Source organism: Mustela erminea, chromosome 3 (genome assembly GCF_009829155.1).
Source record: "Mustela erminea isolate mMusErm1 chromosome 3, mMusErm1.Pri, whole genome shotgun sequence".
Lineage (NCBI taxonomy): Eukaryota > Metazoa > Chordata > Mammalia > Carnivora > Mustelidae > Mustela > Mustela erminea.
Genome location: NC_045616.1, coordinates 87,415,636 through 87,435,069, shown reverse-complemented (window position 1 = coordinate 87,435,069; position 19,434 = coordinate 87,415,636). Strand labels below are relative to the sequence as shown.

General features: G+C 54.1%; 1 protein-coding gene across 4 annotated transcripts in view; it reads left to right on the top strand.

The window, feature by feature from the left end:
• The window catches only part of PSD2 (pleckstrin and Sec7 domain containing 2), a 137,038-nt gene that overhangs the window by 78,158 nt on the left and 39,446 nt on the right, over positions 1-19,434 (top strand). The window contains exon 1 of one of the 4 annotated variants that reach the window (XM_032336530.1): positions 1,881-2,075. The exons of 2 other annotated variants lie outside the window; for them this stretch is intronic. The gene's annotated coding sequence lies outside the window, so the exon portion shown is untranslated. Of the gene's footprint in view, positions 1-1,880; positions 2,076-8,513; positions 8,832-19,434 lie in introns of those variants that run through there. One more of the 4 variants, XM_032336529.1, reaches the window with a different exon arrangement.

Here is a 19,434-nt window from a genome sequence, read left to right as displayed (position 1 = left end):
GGGTGGTTCCTCATGTCACTAAGAGTCAAAGCTGTAACCCTCACACAGGTGGCACAGCTCTACATCACTGGGTCCCTGCCATCTCTGTGCCTCACCCCCTACAGGCTCTGCTTGTTCCCTTTGCTCCTTGCTGTTCCAAGGACAAGCCAAGCACACTCCCATCTCAGAGCATTTGTGCTGGCTATTCCTGGTCCTCGGAAACCTCCCTCCCCCCCATATCTACATGACAGATTCTTTTACCCCTTTCTTACCTTTCCTTAAATTCACTTTTTCAGAGTCTTCTGGTAGTGTTCTGTTTGACGCTGCGATACCTGTCACCCTGCCCACCCTCCTTATCCTCTCTATGCCGGCATATTTCCTCCTGTAGTACTTGCCACTGTCTCTATTACAAATTTTATTTATTTATTGTATTTATTGTTTCTTTTCTAGTCTCACCTCCGCTAGACGTGTTCCTGGAGGCCATGGATTTCCCTCTCTGATTCACCTAGTATAGTGGTTGGTACATGCAGGGGCTCAATAAAAATTTGTTGAAAGAAGGAATGAAGAAAGAAAGCGTGATAATTTGGGAAGGGGTCTGCAATCTAAAAAGGCATTGGAACCAAGAAAGGGTGGGCTTCTGGTGTGGCTGGGGGTCACGGACATGAATACTGTTTGCTGTGCAGCAGCCGTTTGCCTGCTCCTGGTAACTCCCCCCCTTGTTTGCCTTTGGGACATTTCTGCTCTCCTGACCAGGGCATATGGACCTCCTGGGTTGACCCCACTCCTCACTCCCAGGGGAGCAGGGACCCTGCAGGCCACAGTGATTGAGTCAGGCCTGGGTCTATATCACTGGCTGGGTCAATGAGATTGAATTTTGAGACTTTGGCTTATATCCTTGGGATAGAGAAAGCTTCTTCCCTCAAAGGTAGACATAAGCTCAGAGGTGTCTTACCCATTTTGTTACTTTGTGGGAAGAGCCTGCCTGGAAATGGAGCCAACATAGAGGAATACGGGGCTACAGGTTTGGAGAAAGACATTTGGGAGCCTAGAGACAGTACTACCTGCAGCTGGCTCTGGTCCTGGGATTTTTCATTCACTTAAGCCTCTTTTTTTGGAAGCTGGTTTCTGTCCCTTGCTACCACTTACACCGTACCTGCTGCAGCTCATGAACTGGGAAGTGAGGAAGGGGCTGAGTGGAGGGTCTGCAACGTGTGTGGAATGGATGGCTCCAGAGGCAGTCTCAAGTTGGGGGCGGGGGCGAGCAGTCAATTATTAGTGCTGCATGGAGGGGAAAAGGGAGCAGATTTGCGTTGGCTCTGCACTACACAAGCTCTCGCTCTGTCAGGGGAGAGGGGCATGGACCCTACTGGTGCAGGCCAGATGGATCCAGCTCTGCCAGGAGCAAGCTAGGCTGAGATGGATTGTGCCCAAGTTTGGGTGGGAAGTAGGACGGCGGAGCTCTTCCCCAAAGAGCTAACTCCTGGTCTGTCATTTCCATCCTGCCCCAGTGCACGTAAACGAGGTCTCCTTGGGTTCTGCCACTTGCTAGAGGTGTGTTCTGGGATAGGACACTTAACTTTCCCAGCTGCAAGGTCCTCATAGATGAGATGGAGTGAATGCTGTCTACCTCCTCGGGTTTCTGTGTGGATGAAATGAGATAATGTGTGAAGTGAGATAATGCCAAGAACTCAGTATGAACCTGGCTCACGGAACACTCTTAATAAAAATCAGCTGCTTGGATTATTATCGGAGGTCTTTTCTGGCCAGTGGTTGTGCCTAGCGGGGCAGGTGCAGTTCTCATAGCCACCAGCAGGTGACGCCCTGACCCCAAAAGAGCTCATTCTTGGCTGGACTGCTTAAATAAGGGCTCCGGAAGGGGTTGGGCAGGGCGGCCTGTCGGATCTCGGCGGGTTAGACTCCAGCCTTACCGGCTGCGGTGGGGGGAGGTATCTGCATTCCCCTCAGTTCCAAAGAAGACGGGGCCTGGGTCACTATGGCATAGTCGGTGAAGCCTCAGTTTTCCATCCGTATTTTGGAAGAGCGTGGCCTTCGGAGACAGCCTGGGTCAAGTTGAGAAAATACTCAGGTTGGACCTGGTAAGGGACTGCCAGAAGGAGCGAACATCCGAGCACGGAGGCCGGTTAGAGAGGGCCTGCGGCTGGACCTCCGGGCACGGCTGGGCCTGGTGCTGAGGCAGGGGGATGACCCATATGATCTCTAGTCTCTTCTCTTGATGAAAGATTGAGAGGGGGGCTGCCCGCCACGGAGCAGCCAGGTACCCGGCTTGGCCTGGTGATGCCGGACGCTCTGGTAATTCTGGATGCGGCCAGCAGAGGGAAGCAGAGAGCCTCCTGGGCTTCGCAGGAGTCCCGAGCACGCCCTCCCGGGAATTTGGGGCTGGAGGCGCCTCCCAGGCCAGGAGTCCGCGTGTTCCCTCTTCTCTGCGGCTAGGCTTCCTGAGAGCGGGGAAGGGGAGGTTGGTGACGAAAGCTGGGTGAGGGGAGGGTCAACTTCAACCCGAACTTTCTGCATCCTCTAGCGGAGCTGCCTCTTCCCTGGGTCTCAGTTACCAGGATGAGATCCATTGGCTACTCTAATCCTAGGAGCCAGGACTCCCTGGGTTAAGGTGGTGTTTTCTCTCCAAGGATAAGGATTTGGGCGTCAGACAGAGATCCTCTTGCTAATCCCCATAACCCAGGCTTGGAGGGTCAGCTGGACCTCCGGAAGCAAGACAGTGCTCACCCCATAGCACCCTAGCCAGTTCCCGGCATCCTCCTGGACAGGCTCCCAGAGGCCCACAAAGGCCTTCAGACAAAGTTCTGGGCCAGGCTTTGCCTGTGCCCTGGGCCCACAGCCGGCTGGCTCTAGGTACTCCAAGTCCCTGGCACTCCTTATGGGATTTTGTCCACTAGCCCTGGACTAGTGCTGGCAGGGCCCTGTTTGCTGGGTGGTGGGGGTAGGACAGGCAACTCTTGGAGGTTGAGCAGTCTCTCCTGTCCTTTCCCTCCTGCCCCTGGCGTTGCTCTTCTCCCGAAGACCTTCCAGCATCTCAGGCCTGCTCAGCTGATGTGGCCTTTTCCCCACGTGTCCTTCACTTGGCTGCAAGCCCAAATCTCTGCTGTCCGCAGGTCCCGCTTATATCCTCCCACTCATTCCTTCATTCATCCGTGCATTCAGCAAGTATGTATTGAACTCCAACAATGCTCCAGGCCCGTGCTTGATGCTAGGGGATCCAGCAGTAGCAAGACCCAGTTCCTGTCCTTCGGAATTCAAAGTCTGGGGAGGTAGTAGGTAGGAGACTCCTAAAACTCGTATTTAAAAATTGATCTCATTTCGTGATGATTAGGGTGAAGCAGACAAGTCGCTTGCTCCTGGAAGCTCAACCTACAGGGGTGTTTCCTCTGGGAAATCATCTGATAGGCTGTGAGCTGCGGAGGGAGGGACTCTGTCTGGGCCCGCCCCTCTCCTCCAGCAGCCTGGCACAGGACAGGCAGGAGTTGCTCAGTAAAGGTTTGTTGAACATATGGGTGAATCATCATCGTCCTGGCCACGGGATGGCCAGTGAGAATGGCTTTTCCTCCCCACACTCCCTCTCAGCTAACATAGAAGTCTTAGGTAATGTGGGGGATTATACAGAGAAGATCCCGAGGTTCTGAGGATTCCACCCGAGGCCTCTGTGGCTTCCTGCTTTTTCCTCACCGCACAGCTTCCCTAACGTGGGTTCCGTCACAGTTCTGTGACTCATGCATGGATCTGACCATGACCTCTCATCCATCTGTTCTTTGGCTTTATCACCCTTTGAGTGCCTACTGTATGCTAGCCCTGGGCTCTGGAAGAAGTGGGAACCCAGAGAAGAGTGGGAAGGGTCCTTAGCCTTATGGACTATCCAGTCTGGACAGTAATGGCACAGTGAGGTGTGCTGTGATGGGGGAGATGGTGGTGCTGTATGAGCCCAGAGGGCATGTGCCCAGTCTGGGGACCCATCCTTAGCAAGGCCTCCTCTGGCCACTTGGCTGAAAGCGCTCCCACTCTTCTAGCTAGGGGTTGTCACATCCCCATTTTCTTTTTTTCAGAGTACATATTAGTATCTGTAGTTATTTTCTTTCTTTATCTGCTGGTGTGCTCATTATCTGAGCGTTTTCCCGTGTACATGCTATGTGCCAGGCAATGTTCTAGTCCCTGGGTGTACAGAGGTGAACAGATTTCCAGCTCTCCTGGAGCTTACAGTCTAGTGATGATAGTAGTGGTAAGAAGACAGATAATAACCAGAATAAGCAAGTAGGTATGTAGGATATAAATCTATGTTCTGGAGGAAAAGCAAGCAGGCCAAGGGGAGACTGGTGGTATTTTAGGCAGAGAGCTGAAGGAGGTGAGGAGTAAGCCATGCAGCCGCCTGGGGGAGGAGTTTCAGGTAGAGGGCATAGCAAGTGCAAAGGCCCTGAGGTGGGAAGGTGCCTGATGTGTTAGAGGATCAGCGAGGAGGCCCCTGTGGCTAGAAAGGAGTGAGGTCAGACAGGTAGGGGGGCCCAGATCATCTAGGAACCTGTAGTCATTGTAAGGCTTTGCTTTAACTCTTAGTGACATGTTGGGAATATCAGTAGTGGGATGGGGTGCTAGCAGGGGGACCACTGAGAAGACGACAATGACAATCCTGGTGAGAGGCGATGGTGGCTGCTGCCAGCTGATGGGCAGTGGACAATTGGAGATGTGTTTTGAAAGTAGATCTCATAGGGAATCAGCTGAAAAGGTTACAAGGTACAGGCAGGGATACTGGAGGGCAACAGGCATCCTGGAAGCCAGCAGGAGGAACTGTTTCAAGGAGGGAGGGTGATCTAGTGTGGCAGATTCTGCCAATAAGTTAAGATGAGGTATGAGAATTGACTTTTGGATTTGACATCACAGTGGTCACTAGGGACTAGGCCCCGGTCAGTATATCTAGTCCCTTTGTACAAACAGGAGAAAGAGGCAGCTCTTCTAGGTGGACCCAGTGTGCAGGCACACAAAAGGGAGATACCTCAGTGTAAAAGAAAAGGTGTCTCTTCCCAGCATGATGTAGCCTTGTACCAGGCACAGCTGGATTTCTGCTCCTTCTCCGCCCCTTATGGACCCCAGGTGCCTTGGCGCAGTGTCCAACCTGTACATCCGTACTCATTAGCTGTGTTGGTGACCTTGAGGAACAGCGTCAGTGGAATAAGTGTGGGTGAGAGGATGAGAGTCAGATGGAAGTGAGTTCAAGAGAGAATGGGAAAGAAATTGGAGAGCATGGACAACTTCTTCAAAGAGCTTTGCTATAATGGGGGAAAACGAATGGCCCAATAGCTCGAAGGGGCTGGAGAGTTGGGAGGAATTAGCAAGAGAGAGTGAATGAAGAGAAGGCATCTTAGGCAGGGGACCAGCATAAGCAAAGTGAGGTTATTAGAAATGGTTGTGGTGTCTAAGGTGGGTGGGGTCCTAGAGCATCACATTTGAAGTGTGAGGTGTCAAGAGAGAACACTGGACAGGTGGGCTGGAGGCTTTATCTTGGGGGCAAAGGGGCACGGGCAGGGTTGGAGTGTAGCTGGGTGCACAGCAGGTGCTCACTGAGTCCTCCAGGATTGGCCTGCAGAATCCCGACCCAGCCTCTCATTCCCTGGCCTCAGTCTACCAGCTGGAAGATGGGAGCCCTGGGTGTTGCAGGAGCTCTCTGGGCCAAACCCCCTTTGGACTCATATGCCTTTCTCCTGGTGCCGGGTCTCGGATCCTGGCCTCTTTTCTTCCCTGGATGCACCACTCTGTTCGGGGTGAGGAAGAGGAGGAGGCCCTGCCTGGGTCTGGGGAGGCAGGAGGTCAGGTAGAGGCCTCCCCCTGGCAGGCTGTGCTGGGCTGCATGGGCTGGGAACTGGGCCCCTTGCCTCTGTTCAACCTCTAGCACCTGCCTTCCTGCGAATCACCTTCAGGTGGGCAGGGAAAGGTCGGGGAGAAGGAAAGGGTGTCACTTGGAGGAAGCGGGAGAAGCTGCTGATTCTTTTTTGCGCTGGAGGGAGGCTGAGGAATGTAGTGCTTTTAGCTGAAACTGTACTCTTCCAGGAAGCGAAAGTAGCTACAAGGGAAAGTAGCTACACAGTAAATCTCTCTCTTGTGTCCAGTGCTCCTATTACACAGAGGCCATCCGTGGGCTAGTGACAGCCCTTCAAGCCCTTTGGGCTAGTTGCACATTACATGGTTAAGTGAGATTCAGGGAGGAGATCTAGCTGCCTGTGGTTGCACAGCTAGGAAGCCACAAGGTTAGATCAGAACCCAGGCCTCTGGCCCTGGCCAGCTCCTGCCCAGTGCAACAGGCTCCCAGAGCTGCCAATCATGGGGAGCAGACCCAGGCGAGGGATGGGGTTCTGTGTGGCAAATTAAGCAGGGAGACAGCTCTATCTCCCTCCCTGCCTCTTTTCTTTCCTTCCACATAGAGTTATCTATCGCATTAGGTATTGAGCATACCTTGTGAACAAGAAAGACCTTGCTTTCAAGGGGCTCACAGTCCATCTAGGTGGACAGAGAGTAAACAATTATTCCATGAGCAAGTCCCTCATTACAGCTGGAATAACCACAGCCCTTGAGTGCCTCGGGTGCCAGGTCTTGGGTGGGTGGGTGGGCACTCAGCATAACAGCTCCTTTCATCCCACCCCAGCCCCACAAGAGAGGGATATTACCATCCTTACTGCGTAGTTGAGGAAGTGGAGGCTCAGAAATGTTGTCCAGCTGTGATTTGAGGTCATGGGTCCTGAGCATGGGGAATGTGGAAACAGCCCTGTGACTCCTTCTTTGCCCATGGTTCCTGTTGGTTGCCCCCCATCCCTACCTACAGGTAGCAGAGGGCAGAAGGTTAGAGGGCAGGACAGCATGGAAACCATGTTCCCTCTGTGCCCTCCAAAAAGATCCTGAGCACTTGAAATAGAGTGGCCCCTTTGTTTCTGGGCTCTGTGGCAATCTCCTCGGGTTTGATGGGCAGCAAAGAGTTGTGGGCCGAGTGGTTTCTCAACTGCCCAGCTGTGTCCACAGGATCAGACCTCCTGGAACCTTAAGCAAGCGGCCAGTACTTTTGGTCTCAGCTTTCTCATCTGTAAAATGGTTTATAGGATTGTTCTGAGGGTTAAATGTAACACATGGAAGGCATGTACTGTGGACTCTGGCACATGGTGGATGTACAGTTAATAATGAAGGTGTCACCATGTCACCATGGTTGGTGACACCCCAGCTTCAGCTGCGGCCCTGCTTGAAGAGGGAGGAGACTAATCACAGCTTGTACCTTGCATCTCCAATTACTCCATCCTGCACAGCTTAGACACCCCTAATAGATCAGCAAATTCTCTCCCTCTCTCACCCTCTGCTCCCTAAGAAGAGGGCCCCTAATTCTGTGTGTGTATGGGTAAAAAGAAGGTCAGAGAAAGCTTCTTTGGGAAAGGGGCATTGAAGCAGGGATTTGAGGCCTGGGTAGGAGTTCAACAGGCACAGCAGGATCAAGGCCTGACCAGGCAGAGGGTGGAACATCTGCAAAGATCTAGAGATGGCAAGGAGCCCAGTGCAGTGAACAGCTCCTGGGGCTGGAGTGGAAGGAAAGTTGTAGAAAGTGGCTTTCTGTGGTAGGGCTGACTCTATCCTGATCTCTCTCTTTAGTGGAACTGGACCTGCTCACCCTCCCCTGTTCCCACAGCTTCTGGTCTCTGTAGATCCCTACAGGTGGGGGCCCATTATTACCTATGTGAGAGGTGACTTCTTGCCCTGCAGGAGATTCAAGGCTAGGAAGTCCTTCTGGGTGTCTAGTCCAGGTGCATTCCTCTCACATTTGTTCTTCAGAGCTAGGATCCTGGGCGGGGTGGGGGGGGTGTCTTTAAGGTGGTGACCAGCATGAGGGGAACTGTGGGGCAGGTCCTGCGGAGATGATTTTCACAGCCCACAGCATCTGTATCTCTCTGCCTAGGCAGCCTATCCCCCTGACCTGGTGCTGGGAGTCTGCATTCTTGATTGGATCCACCCTTCCCCTCTTCCTCCCTCAGGTTCTCTCTGCTTTGTCTGATCTTCTGTCCTCACCCCCCCTTCTCACCCCATGGCTCAGGTCTGTCTGTCCCTCTGTCTCAGTAGGTAGGTAGGTAGGGCAGGCTCAGTTTACCGATCTCTGAGATGGTCCACCTCTTCCCCCACCCCAGGTAGGATGTCTCCAGGCTTGTGTGGGGAGAGGAGGGCAAAGAGTTAGTGGAGGAACAGACCTTTGGAGCAGGACAAGGACCTGTTTCCTCCTTCAGTTGGAGGAGGGCTGAGCCAAGCCTGAGTGTCTGAGGCTAAGGGTCCTGCAGCGCAGGGTGGGGGGAGCGGTGGCTGGGTCTGACCCAGGGTTAGAGGACAGCTGGGGCCCCGCTGGGCGAGGGGGGGCTGGTGCGGAACCTCGCAGCGCTCCCCTCCCCCACTTTCTTAAAGGGCCGGGGCGCGGGGCTGTACGGGAAGGGGCTGGCCACACCCTCCCTGGCCGGGTCAGGGCACACAGTGGGGACCTGGGGACGGAGGTGTGGCTGGCGGGCTAGCCAGAGTGGCCGCTGTCGCCTCGGGCTCTGCTCCCGCTACCCGCCCGCCTGCAGTTCCCCCGCCCTTCCCCGCCCTTCCCGCTCCTCCCTCCCTCCTTCTCTCCTTCCTTCCCTTCCCTCCCTCCTGCCGTGCGTCCCCCCATCTCTGCTCAGCTTCTCCAACAGCCTCGGCTCTGACACCTGAAGGGACTGAAGCGGGCGCGGGGAGTCCCGACAGGCGGAGGCGGAGCGGGACGGTCAGTCCGGCAGAGGCCTCCGCATGGCACCGCCGTGAGAGGCTGGACCCAGCGACTGGGACCAGGAGCGGTAAGTGGGGCCGCGGGGCCACCTGGTCCCAAGGGCCCTCGTTCCCGGGACCCCGCCTCTCCCAAAGTGGGGTTGGGGGCCAGGTGGGGTTGCTGGGGGGAAACGCATGCTGGAGGGCGCCGCCCTCCGCCCTCCATGCCCGCCGGGGTCTGCTAACAAAGCTACATTTTGAGATCAATTCCGTGGCGGCTGGAGCATCCGAAGGATACGGTTGTCATGGAGATGGGGCTGGGAGAGGAAGCCCGGGGATGGCCAGGTCTGGGCCAGGGAGAGGGGGGGCCACCAGAGAACCCCAGGCCAGCCTGCAGGGCCAGTCAGGGCCAGGCGGGGTGATTGCCTTCTGGGCTCTGCCTGCCGATCCCCCCCCTTTTGTATAATCTGAGCTACATGTGTGTGTTGATGGGGTGCCAATGGCAGCTTGGTGGCAGGGGACCCAGGGGGTTGGGTGGTTGCCGGGGCCTGCTGGCAGCTACCTTTACCACGGAGCAGCTTTGAGGATTTATTTCTGTTTCCAGTTTCCTAACTTTGACAGCCTGGCTTGTCGGCCAGACCTTCCCAGCTCTGGACTCTGCTGCTAGAAAGGGGGCTTGTGTGGGGGCGTGGCAGGCAGCGGGCAAGGCTGAGAAGGCCCATAATGGCCGTGGCAGCCGCAGGGAGGGAGGGGTCCTTAGAGCCCGCTGCTGGGGCTGGGTTGGGGCAGGGAATCCAGATGTGGGGACCACCCTGCCCAGCTGGACCCCTCCTAAGAGGAGGTATTCTGACTGTTGCTGTCCCTGGAGAAATCTGGGGACTCCCTGAATCAGAGCTAGGGACATTGTCTCCACTCAGGCCCCCCCCGGGGGGGGCACTGCCCCAGCCTACCCCTTTGTCTTGGGGCCATCTTGGGGGGGGACCCTGGAAGGAAACTAGGAACAGAAGCAGTAGCCACAATGGAAGTGGGTCTGAAATTCTTCGCAGGCTCAGGATAAGCCAGGCTGAGCTTGGTGGGTGGGTGAATGGAGAGCAGGGAGAGGGCTCAGGGTTTGTCCAGGGCAGATGGGCAGCCTGGGTCTAAGGAGAGGCATTTGAACTTTCTTAGGTTTCCCTAACTCCTTCCAGACCCAGCATGCAAGAGCAACTTATTGGGGGGTATTCAGGCAGCTTGAAGGAGAGAGGGTAAGGGGCATTGTGACTACCTCCAAGCCCAACCCCTATCCCTGAGCAAATACAGCCATTCTCCATCCCCATCTGGAAGGTTAGAAGCCCTGCCTCCCAGGGAAGCTACAAGTTCTGTGACCTGGGATCTCTGAATCAATAAGATGGGCCAGCTGCCCTCCCCTGCTCACCTCCTATCTCTGGAGGAGGGACCTGCCCACCCAAGAGCTCCCTCTCTCCAATGTATAGGGAGATATACTGAGAGCAGTGAGAGGGTCTCTGAGCGGGGGACATGACCCTGCTGAGCTTCTGTATATAGAGCACTTCCACTGGCTAAGTACTCTCATTCAGCTGGCTTTAGAGGAGATACTGCTAGTATTCCCATTTTGTGGAGGTGGATACTGAAGCTCAGGGAGAAGTTGCCTGTTCAGCGTCACTTAGTAAGTGGCAGAATGAGGATTTGAACCTAAGCAGAACTGTTTGCTGCTTGGACCTCTGTCCCCAGTCTCATTTTCTTCTTCTCTGAGATGCAAGTTAGGAGGGAGGTGACTGCGTGCCTTTCCGTCTGGAGCAAGGGAGTGACCTTGGGGGAGACTGAGGCACTAAGCTAGGGTCTTCTAGAGAGGTGGGATCAAGGCATTCCCATTCAGGACATTTGCTTGCGGGAAAATGACACTGGCTTCCATGACGGAAGATGTTCTAGACATCCTTTGCCAGATGGTCTTTTCCAGGAAAATCTGTTTTGAGCGGCATCTTATGTCTGGGGCTCCATATTTAGACTGGCTCCTCATACAGGAGGATACACTCAGACTGTCGCCCCTTGAGGGGTGTTTGGGGGGAGTGGTGAGCCTGGGCTGCACCTGGCTTCTTGCCACAGCTCAGGCAGAGGTAGGGCAGGGCTGCCTTGCTGGTCTCCCTGGCACCTGGTTGTTTCCTGTAGGGCCCTCGTCCTTCTAAGTGTGTCTGCTCGCTGGTAAGTCTTCCTTGGGAGCTGACCCTTTTTAGGTGGTGAGCCACTCCAGGGCTGTGCCTGCCTGGCCCCAGCTGACCCTAGCATCCAGCCATGGCCTGCTGGAATGCAGGACTGCCTCTCTGCCTTGTGTCCAGGCAAGTGGGGCCTTGAGCTTCCCTCTTTGGAGTGTGTCCCTCCACTCTTTTCCTTCCCGCCTAATTTTTTGTCTCATCACACCTGGTAGTGCAATGAACATCCACTTATATACCCTTCCCCTAGAGACCTAGATCTACCCACTGTTGACATTTTACCGACGTTTGTGTTTCTCTCTCTGAATCTTTTGAAAGTAAGTTGCAGATACCCTAACATTTCACCTCTGAATAATCCAGCATGAGTTTCTTGAGACGAGGACGTTTTTCTACATAATGACTATATATTGTCATACTCAAGAAGTTTAACCATGATAAAGTTTAACCTAGTATGTAATCCATACTCAAATTCCTCTTGTTGTACCAGTAATGTCCTTTATAGCTGTTTTAAAAACAAATTTTGTTCAAGGATCACACATCACAGTTAGTTATGTCTCCTTTGATCTGGAACGATTGCCCTGCCTTCCCTCCCCCGCCCCGGTTTTTGTCACGTTGTCATTTTTAATTGACACTCTTCCTATAGAATGTCCCATATTCTGAATTTGTCTTGTTGCCTGCTCACGAGTAGATCCACCTTAAACATTTGTTGGCAAGAGTATCCCATAGGCAATGTTTGCCTCCTTCTTGGTGCTTCTCTCATCAGGAGTCCTATAATAGGCGGTCAGCTAAGTGAGGTCACTTGGCTAAAAAACCCCTTTGTTTCACTCCATTCCTCTCTCTTTCCACTTCCAGAAGCTTCACCCACCTGGTCATCCACACACCAGGTCAGCAAAACTGACTGAGCTCATGCTTCAGACCACGTACTGGAGAAGGGTGATTCAGCAGTCACTGATGAGGCCTTCAAGGATCTCCCAACCTCAGGGGTGGTGTGGGGGTGAGCCACAACTGGGGACAGGAAGTAGTGAGGGGCGAGGTGACGGAGGGGTCCAAGAGAGGAAGAAAGGGAGTGGGCCCTGGAATGTGGGCTGATGAGCTGGCCCTTTTTCCAAAGAACTGGGAGCCACCAAGGTCTTCAGAGAGGAGAGTAATGGGACAGGTGTGTGTGAAGAAGATGGAGGGGAATTGGCAGGGCCAGTGTGGTGGATAAGGACCAGTCTGACTGCCATGACGTGGCCCAGGACGAGAGGGCGGGCACTGAATTTGGGGCTGCTCTGTATGGCATGTAGAGGGAATGCATGGTGGGAATGGAGTTGGTGGTGCTGTGGCCCTGCCGGGACCCGGATGTGGCAGGAGGGAGGTGGAGAGGAGGATAAGGAGAGATGGAGGAGGCCGAAAAAACAGGCACTGGCATCTGACTCGACGTCGGGAGCTGTGTTGTGATGGCCTGGGAAGGGTGACGGAGGATGAAGTTTTGAGTATGCGGGATCCACGTTACTCTCCAGGTCAGAGGAACGGTGTATGGGAAGCTCATTCCTCAGGTGCTGGTGGCCGCCTGTGGCCGCCCTCTCAGAAGCTCATTTTGGGATGAGGGCAGAGGAAAGGCCACTCATGACTCACAGCAGGGAATGGGTGGGGGGCTTTAAGGCACCAACAGGGGAGGGAGATTGAGCACTGGCCCGGGGCCACTCTAAAATTCAGAATAACGCCTTCTGTGTGGATCCCCAACTCCCTTACCTCATTTACTTCTTCAAGCCTTTTTTTTTTTTAAAGATTTTATTTATTTATTTGACAGAGAGAGACACAGCAAGAGAGGGAACACAAGCAGGTGGAGTGGGAGAGGGAGAAGCAGACTCCCCACTGAGCAGGGAGCCCAATGTGGAGTTTGATCTTAGGACCCTGGGACCATGACCCAAGCTGAAGGCAGACACTTAACCGTCTGAGCCACCCAGGTGCCCCTTCTTCACACTTTCTTGGTGAAAACCCAGCCCTGGTTAAATCCAACGTTCAGCCACCCAGCCCGCCCTACATCTGCCCCTGAACAGCTGAGCAGGGCTGAGAAAATCCACAACCCAGACCTGTCTCACTTGAAATTGCCTCAAAACTGTGAGCTTCAGGTGAATCCTTAGCGCTGTCCGGCATTCCCACCATAGGTCCTGAGGCCATCTCCTTTCCCACTATCAGCTGACTATTTCACACTTTGTCTGCTACCCTCAATCCTTGCCCCTCATTCCCCATCCTCCCTCTCAGCTGATGATCCTGCTCCCTACTTCTTTGAGAAAACAGAAGCAATAGGGACTTTCCCAGACTTGCAGTGTGACATTCTACCGGCTCCTGCCCCCATGGCTCTCCTGCTTCCTGTCCCTGGGGGTGAGGCCTTCTTTGGTTAAGGTTGCCCCTCTCCTTGTGCACGATACAGTGTCCCCCACAGTGCCTTCTCGAGGGCATTGCTGCAGCCAGGGCCCCCTCCTGCTTTGTCAGTTCCTTCTGTACTGGATCCTTCCATCAGTAGACCCTTGCTCTTGTTTCTTCTGTCTTACAAGGTGGCTCTCTTGTGTTCTCCGTCCAGCAGCTGCTGCATCTCTACTCTTCTTCATAGCCAAGCTCCCCAGAAGGGTTGTTAGGACTCATTATCTCCTGGTCCTCTCCTTCCACTCTCTCTCTAGACTCCACTCCAACTGGGCTTTCACTCTGTTCTGCTGACTGCTTTTCTCAAGGTCACCATGGACCTCCATGTTGCTACCCTCAGTGGCCAAGTCTCAGTCCCCATCTGAAGCATCTGACACATTCAGTTTCTCCCAATTCCTGAAATATTCTCTTTGACTTCCAACATATCCTTTCTTGTTTGCCTCTGGCCTCATGGTTGATCCTACTCAGTTTCCTTCTGCTCTGCCCCGCCCCCACCTCTGCACATTGCGGTGTCCCAGGACTCAGTCCTTGCACGGCCCGTTGTCTCCCTCTACTTCCACTCCTGTGCCGACCTCATCCGGTCCTGTGGCTACACCTTCCCACGTGCTGCCAGTTCCCACATTTGTACCCCCAATTTTGAGCTGTCTTCTGAGCTCCAGTAGCTTTTTTAACATCTCAACTGTCGTGTCTCATAGACCCTTCAAACTCAACTTGTCCAGAGCGGAGATCCCAATCTTCCTCCCTAGACCTGCTCTGTCCAGTCTTCCCCATCTCAGGAATGGCTCTGAGCTCCCCAGAGCTCAGGGCCCAGATGCTGTTGTCATTCCTGACTCCTCTCTTTCTCTCCTACCCCTTGCCATCACCCCATGTGCTTGCCATCAAGGGGCGAGGCTGTTGACCAGGTCCCACATCTTCTGGCAGTGGGCTATGGCTGAATAGGAGGGACTCTCTCAATGATGGGTTCGGACGGTCACAGTGGAACGGCCTCCTATAGCCCATTTCACACCTGCTGGCTTCATGCACATGCTGCTTGCCTTTATCCTGCCTCAAGGAGACCACAACCTTGGTCAGACCCTGTGCTGAAGTCCTAAAGCAGAGACAGGAACAGGTGAGGAGAGGGGGAGAGGAGGATGACAGGGTACCCTGTAGGGGTGGGGTCAAGTGGGGCAACAGCATTATGAGGTTGGGGAGGGGGTGGGGGAAAGGTCAGAGGGGAAGATGCAGAGAGATAGAGGAGTTTTGGGGGGGTGGGGGCAGACAGAATGTGAGGATCTAGGGAATAGGAGTTAAATAAAACTTGGGCAGAGAGAAAGGAGGATGAGGTTTCTTGGTTCATCTCTCCTGGCTGTTGAGCCAGACTGGGGGCTGGGGTGGGCAGCGGCTGCTCAGAGACGGAGGCCCCAGATCCACCCTCAGGCGTGTTAGCTGACGCAGGGATGACTGGGAGGACTTTGCTTGCTTAGTCCATTATAGTTCTTGGTGTTCTGCTCTCGATCTGCAGGCTCATGGGTCAAATGGGGCTCAAGAAGCTGAGTGAGTCCCAGGTATCCTATGAAGCTTCAGGAAGACGGAGCAATGGCCAGTCTCTTAGCCAGAGCAGCCGAGTCCCTTGTTGTCCCAGATAGCAGAAGGCTCATCCCCCCAGCTGGAAGCCAGCTGGGGGTTGAGCCCCAGCTATAAACTTGACTTGGGATTTGACAGCAGACAGGAATTTCATCAGGGTTGAGAGGCCTCCAAACTGGTATGCAGATGTATGCAAATGCTAAGCAAAGGAGGGTGCCAAGTGGCTGGTGGGTGGGGAGAGAAGCACGTTGTTGTTGGAAGATGTCAAGGAAGGACCTTTGCAGAGCTGGGCCCAGAGGCCCCTGAGAATCCCAGCAGGCTGAGGGGTACATGCAGATAAGATGCAAATGTGCACCCGGCCCTGGGGACCTCTGCCTACCCAACCATGAGAAAGAGAAAGCCGTCCAGATGCTCACTACTCAAGGCAAAGCTGGTTCCCCAAGGGCCCAAACTGAGTGGAAGAAAGCATGGTGATGCTGGGCTCCTTGATAACCATGGGCTGGCACCCCCTTGAGGGGCTCAGGCATATTTTTGGGGAAGTCCCGGGCCCTGGCCCTGCACCTTCACCTAGAGTTGCTCTTCTGCCTTGAGGTGGACATGAGGAGGGAGCCTCGCCTGGGGTTGGGAGTGTTGGTGGGGCCAAACTGGAGGGGCCTCACCTGCTTCAGGTAAGGGTGAGGCACTTTATCTGGCCAGCCTCCTGGGCCCCAGATTGAACCCTTCTCCTGCCTCCACCCTCAGGCTGGGCCCCTGAAGCCCTTGCCTCGGAAGCCACTTGACAGGCTGCCAGGAGCCAGTGTCTGCAGGGCCCACCGAACATCCTGTGCTGCTCTTCTGCACATTCCATCCCTAGTGAGGGCAGCCCACCCTTTCCTTTGCAGCCTGAGAGGGTTCTGGGAAGCAATGATTGCCACCTCTCCCTGAGCACTTGTGCCTGGCTCTGAGCTGAGTGCTGCACCCACACCATCTCTGCAGCCCCGTGAGGCAGATGCTCTTAGCACCCCGCATTTTACAGAGGAGGGTGCTGAAGCTCAGAGAGGTGGGCAGCTTTCCCGAGGTCATAGAGCCTGTGGGCAGCAGAGCTGGGGGTTGAAGGCAGGTCTTCCTGACTGTACAGTTAGGACACTGACCCACTGTCCTGGACTCCCAGTCTGAGACCCTTTTGCTGTATGAGGTGCTCCAAGTTGGGCAGACACAGTGGGTTTGGAGGGATTAAGGTCACCTTGAGGAATGGAGGCAGGGAGGTTCCCAAGACTCCTGGGTAGACAACCCCTTCCTATTATCCTGGTTATTCTGCCTGCCCCAAGCAGTTGGGACATTAAGAGGCATGTCACCAGGCTGGTCTGTGCCTAGAGACAGTGCTTAGAGCTCTGACTTCCAGACTCCTTGACTGGCAGAGGCTTAGGGGGCGAACATGGTGAGCATGGGGGACAGGGTCTCCACCGAGGGGTCTGCCTGTGAGCTTCCTGGTGTCAGTGGCCCAGCCCTTTCCTGGGGGAGTCCTGGAGCTTAACTGGGGCCCCATGAATAGCACGGGACACAACTGGCCAAAGCCCATTCTGAGCACTTAGCACACGCCAGCTCTTTTCACTGATCATCTTATTTAAGATGATACATTTCGTGTATGTGTGACAATCTCAGCTCATGTGCAAAAATCTGGGTAAGCTAGGGAGTCCATGTAGTAAGAGTTCTGGGAAGGATAGTGGGACTAATGGGGATGTCCAGAGTGGGCTCCCAATGGGCATGGAATAGCTCTGACAATGAAAGGCTTCCAGCATTTCCTTTGCCTTGCAAGTAGCCCTTGCTTGTACTTGAACTCACTGTGAGTGTCCAGTGTGCAGAGGTGGGAGATCTTCAAAGACTGTCCCTTTTGTGGAGTTCATACCCAAGGCATATGGATGGGCTTCAGGGGTCCTTGAGCCTCTCAAAAATACTCAAAATGTTGTGCACATATGTGGGAGTCTGGGTAGGATCCACAGCGCCATCATATGATCAAAGTCCAAGACTTGGCAATGGTTTGGAATCTCTGACGTATACGGGGAAATGAGGCCAGAGAGCGGTTTCATTTCCCCAAACTCTGCTAGCACCTTGGAGGCAAAACCCGAGTCTCAGATTTGCTTCAATAATGACATTCCAGAATGATTTTCTCTGATCCCACTCCCGTCTATGTTTAGCCTGCCTGGCCTCTAAGTACCCTTGGACATCCCACAGGCTCTTAGATTTTGCCTGGTCTCGGTAGTACTTAACACGATGGGTTCCCCACCTCAGTTCTGCCTCCTCCTGCATCCCCATTTCTACCAAGTGGGCCTGTATTCCCCCATCTCCTCCCAAACCCATGCAGTCACCTGATGCTACTAGGTCAGTGTGGGTGCCTATCTTCCCCATCCCCCACCCTAACCCGAAGCAATGAGTTGTCTGTTTCTGGCTCTTGGCTTCTCTCAAGGCAGAATGATTTTAATCCCAGCTGCCCAGTGATGTCAGTCTAGCTGGCCTGAACCTATCCCTAGGCCTGTGGGCTCCTCATCTCTACCCCATCACCTAGGGGTATGCAGGGTAGACATGAGGGGCTGCCCAGCTCCCTTCATGTGTGTTTGTATGTGTGTGCATGTATGTTTGTGCCCAAAAATGCATGCACCATATACTTGCTCACAGACATACACACAGGCCTCAGTACCCATACATTCTCCCCTCTATCTTGTAGAGTGTGTCAGGCCCTGGAACACTCTTTGCTGGGCACCCTGCTCCAGACCTTTCCTTGGGCTTCCCATAGTCCCTGGTTTGGATCTCTACATGGAATTCACCACACAAGGTATCCCTGTGACAGTCCAATGTCATTCCAAGCAGAATGCCAGCCTTACCTCTTTCTAGCTTTGTGACCCTAAGCATATTCCTCAACGTCTCTTAGCCCCTGCCCATAACAGTGATGATGAAAATCTCCAGGTTGCTCATTCATCAAATATTTAAAAGAGTGCCTACTGTTTGCCAGACTTGGTGCTAGGTTCTGGGGGAGGTGGTGAACGTGACCCAGCCCCCACCCTCCTGAACTTACATCCTACTGAGGGAGATGGCAGGAAATAAGGAAGAAAATAGAAAAAGGAGTTTCAGTTCTGCTAAGTGATGCTTGGCAGATCGGATGCTCAGTGGAGGAGTGTGAGAGTACAGGGTGCTGAGAGAGGGCCTCTCTGAGGAGGCAGGATTGGAGTTGAGCCCCAAGTGACAGGAGAGGCAGTCATTTAGAGATCTAGGGAAAGCGCATTCTAGGCCAAGGGTACAGCTGGTGCAAAGGCCCTGAGGTGGGAATGAGCTCAGGGAGCAGAAAGAAGGCCAGTGTGGCTGATGGGGTGGGGGATGGGGAGAGGGCAGTGAACCAGCTTAGACAAGGCTTTTTTAGGCCATGCTAAGGAGGATGAATTCTAATTGAAGTGCAGTGGGAGACATTGGAGGGTTACGAGTGAGAGAAGGATATAATGTGATTTGTGTTTTCACAGTTCATTCAGGCTGCCATGGGGAGAGTGAGGAGGGGGACAAGGTTGTCTTAGGCACAGCTGAGACCCAGAAAGTGGCTGGTTTAGCATTTAGCCCTGGCCCTGCCAGTGTTCCATTATTATCTTGGGTCCACCTTAGTTGGAGCTGAAAAAGATGCCACTGATCCCAAGGTCATCTCAAGGGCAATGGGTAGTAGGAGCCCCTGCTTGGAGCAGGGCCTGGTTTATGCTGAGAGAGGATGCAGGGGATCTAGCCACTGCCAGCCTGTCATTTGTAGGCTTCTGCTTGGGATCAGTGTCTTGTGGCCCAGCTGCATTTCCTCCCTTGGTCTTGCCAGCAGGGTTGGAGGGGGCAGGGTCACTGCTTCGGGTAGAGTCTCCTGCTTGAATATTTGAGCCCTTGATCTTGTGGGAGGATCTGACAGAGGGCCTGGGAAACTGTGGGCTCCTCCTGCATCTCCAGCCGATCCAGGTACAGAAGGAAGCTATCCCTGAGTTGTAGAGCCAGCTCCTCAACTGTGTAATCTTGGGCACAGCCTTTCCTGGTTCTGTGCCTCAGCATCTCCATTTGTCAAATGTAGTGGTGGGAAGAGTGGACCATAGCTACCTTTCCCCTTGATCCCTGTAGGGGTTTGTTCTTCCTTGGATTTCTGCTTTCTTTGCATTCATGATCTCAAGCTCTTCCACCAGCCCTGGGGAAGGAGGAGAGCAGAGGTGATGCTCCCATTCTGAAGATGGGTTCATAAAGGCCAGAGGGGACAGTGAGGCATCTCAGGGCACATGATGGTTCAGAGTGAAGGCTTGGGGTATTGTTTCATACCTCTGACCCGAAGCCCCCCTTTATGCACCCCTCTCTTGGGCTCAGAAAGAGAGGGGGTGTTCTGGCTCAGCTATTTCTGGGCTCAGCTGGCCCTCAGCCCAGGCAGGGACTCTGGGCCCCCCGCCCGGAGGAGCTCAATGCTGCCCCTTGTCTGCCCACCCCCTGAAACTGAGGACACGGCCCAGTGCCCGGTGTTGGCAGAACCTCTATCCCA